Genomic DNA, 10587 nt, shown 5'->3' on the forward strand with positions numbered 1-10587 from the left:
CACGGTGACATCACACATCCTTGTCTAAGGCCTACTTTTACTGGGAAATAATTTCCCTCTTTCCTACATACTCTAACTTGAGCCTCACTATCCTCGTAAAAACTCTTCACTGCTTTCAGTAACCTACCTCCTACACCATACACCTGCAACATCTGCCACATTGCCCCCCTATCCACCCTGTCATACGCCTTTTCCAAATCCATAAATGCCACAAAGACCTCTTTAGCCTTATCTAAATACTGTTCACTTATATGTTTCACTGTAAACACCTGGTCCACACACCCCCTACCTTTCCTAAAGCCTCCTTGTTCATCTGCTATCCTATTCTCCGTCTTACTCTTAATTCTTTCAATAATAACTCTACCATACACTTTGCCAGGTATACTCAACAGACTTATCCCCCTATAATTTTTGCACTCTCTTTTATCCCCTTTGCCTTTATACAAAGGAACTATGCATGCTCTCTGCCAATCCCTAGGTACCTTACCCTCTTCCATACATTTTTTAAATAATTGCACCAACCACTTCAAAACTGTATCCCCACCTGCTTTTAACATTTTTATCTTTATCCCATCAATCCCGGCTGCCTTACCCCCTTTCATTTTACCTAATGCCTCACGAACTTCCCCCTACACTCACAACTGGCTCTTCCTCACTCCTACAAGATGTTATTCCTCCTTGCTCTATACACGAAATCACAGCTTCCCTATCTTCATCAACATTTAACAATTCCTCAAAATATTCCCTCCATCTTCCCAATACCTCTAACTCTCCATTTAATAACTCTCCTCTCCTATTTTTAACTGACAAATCCATTTGTTCTCTAGGCTTTCTTAACTTGTTAATCTCACTCCAAAACTTTTTCTTATTTTCAACAAAATTTGCTGATAACATCTCACCCACTCTCTCATTTGCTCTCTTTTTACATTGCTTCACCACTCTCTTAACCTCTCTCTTTTTCTCCATATACTCTTCCCTCCTTACATCACTTCTACTTTGTAAAAACTTCTCATATGCTAACTTTTTCTCCCTTACTACTCTCTTTACATCATCATTCCACCAATCGTTCCTCTTCCCTCCCGCACCCACTTTCCTGTAACCACAAACTTCTGCTGAACACTCTAACACTACATTTTTAAACCTACCCCATACCTCTTCGACCCCATTGCCTATGCTCTCATTAGCCCATCTATCCTCCAATAGCTGTTTATATCTTACCCTAACTGCCTCCTCTTTTAGTTTATAAACCTTCACCTCTCTCTTCCCTGATGCTTCTATTTTCCTTGTATCCCATCTATCTTTTACTCTCAGTGTAGCTACAACTAGAAAGTGATCTGATATATCTGTGGCCCCTCTATAAACATGTACATCCTGAAGTCTACTCAACAGTCTTTTATCTACCAATACATAATCCAACAAACTACTGTCATTTCGCCTACATCATATCTTGTATACTTATTTATCCTCTTTTTCTTAAAATATGTATTACCTATAACTAAACCCCTTTCTGTACAAAGTTCAATCAAAGGGCTCCCATTATCATTTACACCTGGTACCCCAAACTTACCTACCACACCCTCTCTAAAAGTTTCTCCTTTAGCATTCAGGTCCCCTACCACAATTACTCTCTCACTTGGTTCAAAGGCTCCTATACATTCACTTAACATCTCCCAAAATCTCTCTCTCTCCTCTGCATTCCTCTCTTCTCCAGGTGCATACACGCTTATTATGACCCACTTCTCGCATCCAACCTTTACTTTAATCCACATAATTCTTGAATTTACACATTCATATTCTCTTTTCTCCTTCCATAACTGATCATTCAACATTACTGCTACCCCTTCCTTTGCTCTAACTCTCTCAGATATTCCAGATTTAATCCCATTTATTTCCCCCCACCGAAACTCCCCTACCCCCTTCAGCTTTGTTTCGCTTATTGCCAGGATATCCAACTTCTTTTCATTCATAGCATCACCAATTATCTGTTTCTTGTCATCCACACTACATCCACGCACATTCAAGCATCCCAGTTTTGTAAAGTTTTTCTTCTTCTCTTATATATATATATATATATATATATATATATATATATATATATATATATGTATGTATGTATATATAGTGCGTCGAATAAGTAAAATTGGTCAATTAGCAAGAACTCATTTAAAATTAAGTCTTTTCTAAAATTTTCTCTTGTAAGTTGAAAAATTTATTTTAGCCTAATCCAACTAATTTATTTTAGATAAGTTTACGATAATTTAATAAACACAATGAATATATTTTTCGTTAGATTCAGAATGAATTTTGCAAAATTACTGCATGCAGAAATTCTCGCTTGCCTGATTCGGCAAGAATAGCGTTGCTATTTAAGCCAAAATCACTAGTTTTACCTATCTGGCACTACATCTATATATACGTATGTGGCCGGGCTGGGAAAGAAGCCTGGCTTGTGAACCAAGCTGCCAGCTTATGTGGCATTTGTAGCCGAGTGGCTAAGAGCGCTGCCTGAGAATGTTGATCGTCTCAGTAGCAGTATTGAATCCTATTGACTGCGATCTTTCTCTGTATATATCCACTTGTTTGTGCGTTATGCACAAATCCCATGTGGGTCATTCCAGTAGTTGTGGAGAGCTCGATCCTCTGTCCACTATGTATACACACATGCACACACGCACGCACACACGCACACACACACACAAGCGCACACACGCGCACACATATCAGGTAATAAAGATGAAGAAGGAACAAGAGGGACTCGCTAAAAATAGTATATAAACCACTAGCTGTGATCCTCAAGTCAATTGAAACTGGCTGGTCCAGATTTTTTTAAAAAGTTTTGCAGACACTAGGCATTACATTACAGGCTAGTTTCTCTTAGAAACAGTGTAAGATTATAGAGAGTATGAGAAGAGCCGTGTAGGACTTGAAAGGAATGTATTCATAAACAACAGCCAGCACGGCTCTTAGAGTCGTATGACAAGATTGCGAAAGTTAGGCAGGGGAGAGAGAGAGAGAGAGAGAGAGAGAGAGAGAGAGAGAGAGAGAACTACACTCTGACAAAACTTTTCTCCATAACATCGCTTCATCTGAGATCGTTCATTCATAGGACTCGTGTCTGGAATATATGCCAGTGACATAATGACATCAGCGAAATAAAATCTGTTGACCAATTGAAATCGCTGGCCCACAGATGGCTCCAACTCTATCCTGTTCCCTATCTATTTTTTTCATCAAACTGGCCATATCCCACAGAGGCAGGGTGACCCAAGATGAAAAATGATTTTTTTCTTTTTAAATTAGTAATGTATACAGGAGAAGGGGTTACTAGCCCCTTGATCCCGGCTTTTCAGTTGCCTCTTACGACACGCATAGCTTACAGAGGAAGAATTCTGTTTCACTTCCCAATCTATATATCTCTTAACAATAAAATACTTTTGAATGAGATGACGTAGGTAACAGATCTTAGCGTGTATATAAAATTAAGAACCCTAAACCTAACCTTTTGATACCACTTGTAAAAAATGGAGAGAGAGAGAGAGAGAGAGAGAGAGAGAGAGAGAGAGAGAGAGAGAGAGAGAGAGAGAGAGAGAGAGAGAGATGGGTCGACTGAATATATCTGGACTATAAGAAGGGGTTCAGTACATAACCACACAAGAGACTGGGATAATAGCTAAAGAAACTGGCAGGAGTAACAGGGGAGTTACTACAGTAGAACAAGGAATAATTAACAGAAAGGAAACAACACATTATTGTTCTTGTACAGGTGTCGAAGAGGACAGGTGTGGCGAATGGTGTTCCACTAGGGTCGATATTTTGACAAGTACTCTTTGTGAACAGAATGTGACAGAAAAGAACAATATTCAGACATATCCCTGTTCACAGACAATGTGAAACTAACAAGACGAGGAAAGACTAAAAGAGAATCTGGACATATTGCAGGATTGTCCTGACAAGTGACTGCTGGAAGTTAACCTACAAAGTTAAAAGATTAGGGATGGGAAAAAAGACGACTGTAAAAGAGTACAGATTTGAGAAACAAAGGCTGCAAACTTCTCTGAAAGAGAATTACTTCGAGATAAGCATAGTTCCAATCATATTGCCTTTCATCGGAAAAGCCGCTCCACCGCCCATCCCCTATACAAACTCACACTCACACTCTCTCTCTCTCTCTCTCTCTCTCTCTCTCTCTCTCTCTCTCTCTCTCTCTCTCTCTCTCTCTCTCTCTCTCTCCCTCTCTCTCTCTCTCACTCACATACGAGACGACACACACACACACACACACACACACACACACACACAAACACACACATACACACACACGACACACACACACGACACACACACCACACACACACACACACACACACACACACACACACACACACACACACACACACACACACACACACACACACACACACACACACACACACACAAAATAAGAAAGGAAAAGAAGTGACCTCCAAATATCTCATTGAAAAAAAACAACCAATTTGAAAATAAACCTATATCTAAATCCCACTCAAATTAAAAAAAAATACAAAAGCACAAACAGTTCATTAGAAAAGTACATACGAACTCAAAATAACCCAGTAAAAAAATTCTGTATATATCAGTATAAAAGTCACCGTTTCAAAATTTATTGTTGAAAAAGACACAATCAGTATCAAAATAAATAAATGAAAAAGGCACATGGAAACTTGAAATTCATCGTGAAAGTCTTAAAAGAAATATCTTGCACTTCCTGCAGACTATCAGATATGCATCTGCCTCAGATTTATCGAGTATTGTTTAACGAAGGGTGAAAAATCGAGGAGAGTTATGGACCCTACGTTAAGGCCGTGAAGATTCCTAGAAGATCCTCAGGTTATGGAGAAATCTTAGAGTTATGATATATTTTAATCACGGTTATGTATTTTACTAGTTATGTTTTAATTCTTTTTTTTTTCGAACTGGAAGCGATGATTACCGTGAGTGACGTAGGAAATTATTTTGGTAGTGAGTGACGGAATTAGTGAATGATGCCAGCACGGAATAACGAAATCAGTGAATAATGTACACTGTGAATGACACAGACGGACAATTGGAGTAGGTAGTGAATGACGAAAGCAGTGAATTAAAATAGTGAGTGACGTAGACGTTATGCCCACAAAGTTATTACGGTCATTACACCATAACTTAGTTATAGCGCGATTGCAAACAAACCACGGAACGAGTGGGATTTAAACCCACGACATTTGAGTCCTGAAACTCCAGAGCTCACTTGTCATGGGTTCAAACCCTTCCCTTTCAGTGGTTTATTACATCATAGCTGAGGAGGAGCCCAATGTGGGGATCGAAGTATTCAGGTTTTGTTTCTTGTTTTGTTTACAAAATATGAGTTTACTGAGGTATTGACAATTATGAGAGTGTGAAAGCAAACGGAGGATTCATTACCCAAAAGGATTCACTGATTTAGAAAGACACGTGAGCAAACACTAGGACATATTTATTAGAAAACTTTTCAGTCTTGGGACATTGATCACTTCTGACAATGAAAATTAAGACGAGGGCATAGTCACTGATAGTCACTGATAGTCATCTGATAGTCACCTGACGTTAGTACAGAAGCGCCAGCCTTCTTGCCTGTGATCCAGAATCTTCACTACTACGGTGCTTTTCACACCAACTCCAAGGCTGAGGGACTGATTGCCTCATCTTTCATATATAGATCTACTGTCTTCAAATTATGCACTAGAATTTGTATTGATAAAGCCACTGGATGGTGAAACGTCTACAATCTTGTCGGTATTGTATAACATTCTTGAAGCACTTATGACATACAGAGGTTGACTAATTGGTTAATTAGTCAGAAACTGCGTCCTGAAACGGGTCTTAATCCTAAGATGAAGATCTCGAAGATATCGATATAATTCAGCGTTCTGTTAAACTGCAAAACATTTTATGCTCAACAACGGGATGAGGCCATCAGGCCCCCCCATCATTGTATCTGGGCCCTGTGTTGGATGGCCGTGTGAATTTGCAAATAAACGCATGGACTCTCATTTTGTCCAACATGCATATGTTAACGAAGGTCTTCACAATAGTTCTGAATGTCTCTTTGTTTTCTTTAGAGTCTATGAGGTCTCATATGTTATCGGTGAAACTTATGATTGTAGACAACATTTGATGACTCAGGGGTAGTATGATATGTCACTCTGTGCTTTCTTTGACTTCAGTGCTCCTCACTGGTGATTGTTATGATGCTAGGGTTGACATGTTGGCTGTAGCTTGCTCTTGCAGCATGGAGAACGTTGGCTGCCGTTGTAGGGTGGAAGATTGAGCAAGAGTATCGGAAGCTGGCTGAGAAAAAGAGCGACCCCATTCCTCGGCTTCCTTCGTTGCCGTTGCTGGGAAAGCGGCCCTGGATTCCACGTTACTGTAGCCTCCTCTGCATGAGGCTGCTGCTCAGTGGTGAGGGTTCCACTTGACAGTGCAGGTTTCAGGCATGACTCTTCTTGCCGCAGTTCGGACATCGAGGTTCCGTAGCTTCACCTCTCTTCAGTTTACTCATGCAGTCATTGGTTGGGTGAGACCCGCTACAGATGACACACATGTCCTTAAACTGACATCGGGCACTGTGGTGGTTACACCTCTGGCTCCTGAAGTATCTCAAAGATTCTGAGTTGTACGTCCTAACCTGGCATTTTCCACAGCAACCGAGATCCAGTTGAGCTGGGAGAGGTCCTCTATGTTGGATCAAGACCTACCTCGTATGTACGTTGCCGTTCATCTTGGCTCGGAGTCGCTTAGCTTTCATATTTTTGTTACTATGGATTGCATCTAGAGGCATGTCAAGTGGATAACGCATTAGTACGCCTTTTTGTTACTCTATGGATTTTAGTTCTGTTAGGACAAGTGATTCGAGGTCGTTCACCTTCTACAGTACTTCATAGGACTCTTGTTTCCGGGAGTGAGAATAAACTCATCTTTCATATTTGGGGCAAGATATCTTCTTTCTCTAGGTAAATTATAGTAAAAAATGGGGTGTCGTGGTGTTCTTTGTTTATCAACCTGAATTAGTTACCTGTAGATGGCATGGCTTACCCGATCTGAGGCAAGGAAACATTGTGTCTTCTCTGTGACTTCGGGGCTCCAGCTACCTGCCAACCTTCTTCATCCAGTATATCAGGGATTGGGATGAACGTTTCTTGATCTATTCCTATCTCACTTGCCTGTTTGGTTTCACTTGCTTCGCTGTCCCAAGAATCCAGTGAGTGGTCTCACAACTTCTTCCTTTAGGAAGCCATGTGCCTCCGGGTGCCTGTCGTTTGGTTCTCGATGTTAAAAAGACAGTATGTATAGGCGGAGAGTGAGGTGTGAGTGATACATGGTGACCTGAAGAATGCCATGTTAGGATGAGGACAGGTAGAAAACGGGATTTTGTAACTCTTGTGTTGTTAGGTAGGTGGTGCTTCGCCTGGTTTAGTATCATGTATGCTAATGTTTCAGAAATTTTATAGTTTCCAGTGTTATGTCCCAGTGTTTGTTCACGTGTCTTTCTGAACCAGTTTATCGATATCTATTACCAAGGTTTATTCCAGAGGCAAGGCTTGTCGATCATTAAATAGTTGAGAGATTTCTCCAGGGATGACAGTATGATAAAAAGGCACAATACCGTGACTGGAACAATACACTGATAACCCGCACATAAAAGATTTAAACTTATGACGATGTTTCGGTTCGACTTGGACCATTAACTAGACCGAAACATTGTCATAAGTTTCATTCTTGTGCGTGGCAATATGATTTTTGTTTTCCCACACAAAAGTGGGAGAGACACACCAAATAATCGCTTTACTCACATTAAGATCAAATTACAATTAAGCAAAAAACATTGAAAGCCACGCATTTGGAACAATCAGGATCATGTTGAAAATGGTATAAAATGCCGACAAATTCATGAGTAAGACACATGAATCTTACACAAAATCATCACCCGCGAATCTACAATTGCCGCCATGGATACAGAAACAGATCAAGCACTGTGAGAGCCAGATGCAGAGCCACTGTTTATGCAATTCGTAGAATATCATGTTTTCTAAGCAGTTGTCATTCCTTTTGAGTTCTACTTAAAGAAACTGTTTAAAAGAGATGGTAAATCCAGTTCTTGTGGACTGGGGAGATCTCTTACCAGAGATCACAAGGTTCGTCAGCAAATTTTTGGCTAGTCTGATCCTCGACACAGTTAAACTGTTCTTTTTTGGTGCATTCGTTTGTGATCTGAAAAAGAAAGAAGGAATGAACTCACTGTTATGAGTAACTATGTTCACCGTACTGTTACTAAAGTGGTGGTCAGAAGTATTCGTACTTGAACCCAACCAACTTAGTTTTGGGGTCCCTCCAGGCAGCGATACAGTGGTTCATACAGCAAGAGCATATATTAACCACCTTGAAGATAATGCAGCATTAAAATTTGACTCCAAGAATACATTTAAACTACTGAAAAGAGACATACTATCAACAGTCATTTTCTTGCCATTTATTTCATCTAAATGCAGCAAGGAGATGACGCTTATGTCTGGAAAACATATTCACATCGTCAGTGGGTGTTCAGTAAGGGGATCCCATCGTAATATTTCTCTTCTGCATAGTAATTAGGGAAATCTAAGACTTGTCAGAGATCTAAACATCTGGTTCCTGGATGATAGTTCACTGGCCGGCCCAGGGAGACTATTAGCAGATGTTTTGGGTTTAAACTGTGTTCACGCAAAATTGCCAGTTCACTAACACTAATAAAATTGGAATTCATGGGCCTGGTGTGAGTGGAGAATGCCTGTTCAGATCAGTTTCAATATTTTATCAGTGGTGAACTCTCCTCAATGGGAGGTTCACATTGATTTTGAACTGTGTAAGTTTTTTTTTTTTTTTATTAAAAAAAATGGATTTCCGTGCAGTAACTGGAGAATGCCTCATTTGATCGATACAAACCAAAAACGTTGGTTCTTCTTAACTACAGCAAAGTTTGGATTAATTCTGGGCTGTGTAGGAGCCGATTTACCAATATTACTGCTAAAATTGGGATTACTGACCCACTGGTTTTCACGCGATTGTGAATGCCTCATCCGATCGACTTCAGACTTTTATCGGAAAACTAATCAGAAAGAAACAAGAAAGTAAATATATGTGTCTACTAAATGTCAGAGAAGTTGAGCAAGATTTTCTTGTCAATATGTCCAAGTGACAAAGAAAGGAGCGGCAGTGTTGCCAGTGAAGAAAAACTTCAAATTCCATCGTGTGTGAGGGAACGGGACTACCTCCCTGGATGCTCCCTGGATGCTGCCTGGATCCTCCCTGGATGCTCCCTGGATCCTCCCTGGATCAGTGCTTACTCGTGCAATATTTGTGAGCTAATTTGTAACGCAAATGGTGGATTATGATTATTTTAGATGAAGATGGAAATAATTACCACTGAGGATAATGAGCATCCACTTCTTTCTCCACTCTGGAGATTAGTACCTGTGTGTGTGTGTGTGTGTGTGTGTGTGTACTCGCCTATTAATACTCACTTGTTTGTGGTTGCTGGGGTCGATACATAGCTCCTGGATCCGTCTCTTCACTGATCGCTACCAGGTCTTCTCTCTCCCTACTCCATGAGCTTTATCATACCTCGGCTTAAAACTATGTATGGTTCCTGCCTCCACTACATCACTTGTGTGTGTGTGTGTGTGATCTACTTTTGTTCATTATCTATCTTACGTAAATTTAATACTTGGTTCTGACAGCTTTGTCTACTTCAGGTGAAATCTAAAACGTGGAAATATTCAATAAAAACATGGTTTTGCTTGTTTTATAATATATAATAACGTTTATCTACGTTTTGGATAGTAAATTTGACAAGTTCATTTAAATCTCCACGATTATGCGTTTTTATTTCTTCTTAATAGTAGTAGTAGTAATAGTAGTAGTAGTGGTAGTAGTAATAGTAGCAGTAGTAGTAGTGGTAGTAGTAATAGTAGCAGTAGTAGTGGTGGTAGTAGTAATAGTAGCAGTAGTGGTTGTAGTAATAGTAGCAGTAGTAGTGGTGGTAGTAGTAATAGTAGCAGTAGTAGTAGTGGTAGTAGTAATAGTAGCAGTAGTAGTAGGATATTCTTAATGTTGACATAAGTGAATATTTAAACATTTCTGCCAAGTTAAGTTGGCTACACAAGCAACACATCCTCTTCTTCTTGGAGCGCCTCTTCTGATACGAATAAAAAATATTTTTCGGACACAAACTGTATTTCATTAACAAATAAAAATCATTTTACTCTGGCTCAAACAATTCAGTAAGAGGATAAACTTTGGAGAAGAAACGTTAAATAACGTTTGGGTCCGTCCTGGACTGATTATCAAATCGTTTAAAAAAATTAGCAAATAGACAGGTAAGCCAGCATAAGGCTTCTGTCAGATAACCAAAAGCAACGAAGATATTCATATGACCAACATACTCAACAGGATATGTTTTCACATTTCTCCTGTCAAGTGAAATACCCAGACCACTTTTACTAGTAAGGTTTTCCAGTACTCCTCCTGGAAAGAAAACTCACAGAAAAATGTCGCTATCGG

Source organism: Cherax quadricarinatus, chromosome 69 (genome assembly GCF_038502225.1).
Source record: "Cherax quadricarinatus isolate ZL_2023a chromosome 69, ASM3850222v1, whole genome shotgun sequence".
NCBI classification, from domain to species: Eukaryota; Metazoa; Arthropoda; class Malacostraca; order Decapoda; family Parastacidae; genus Cherax; species Cherax quadricarinatus.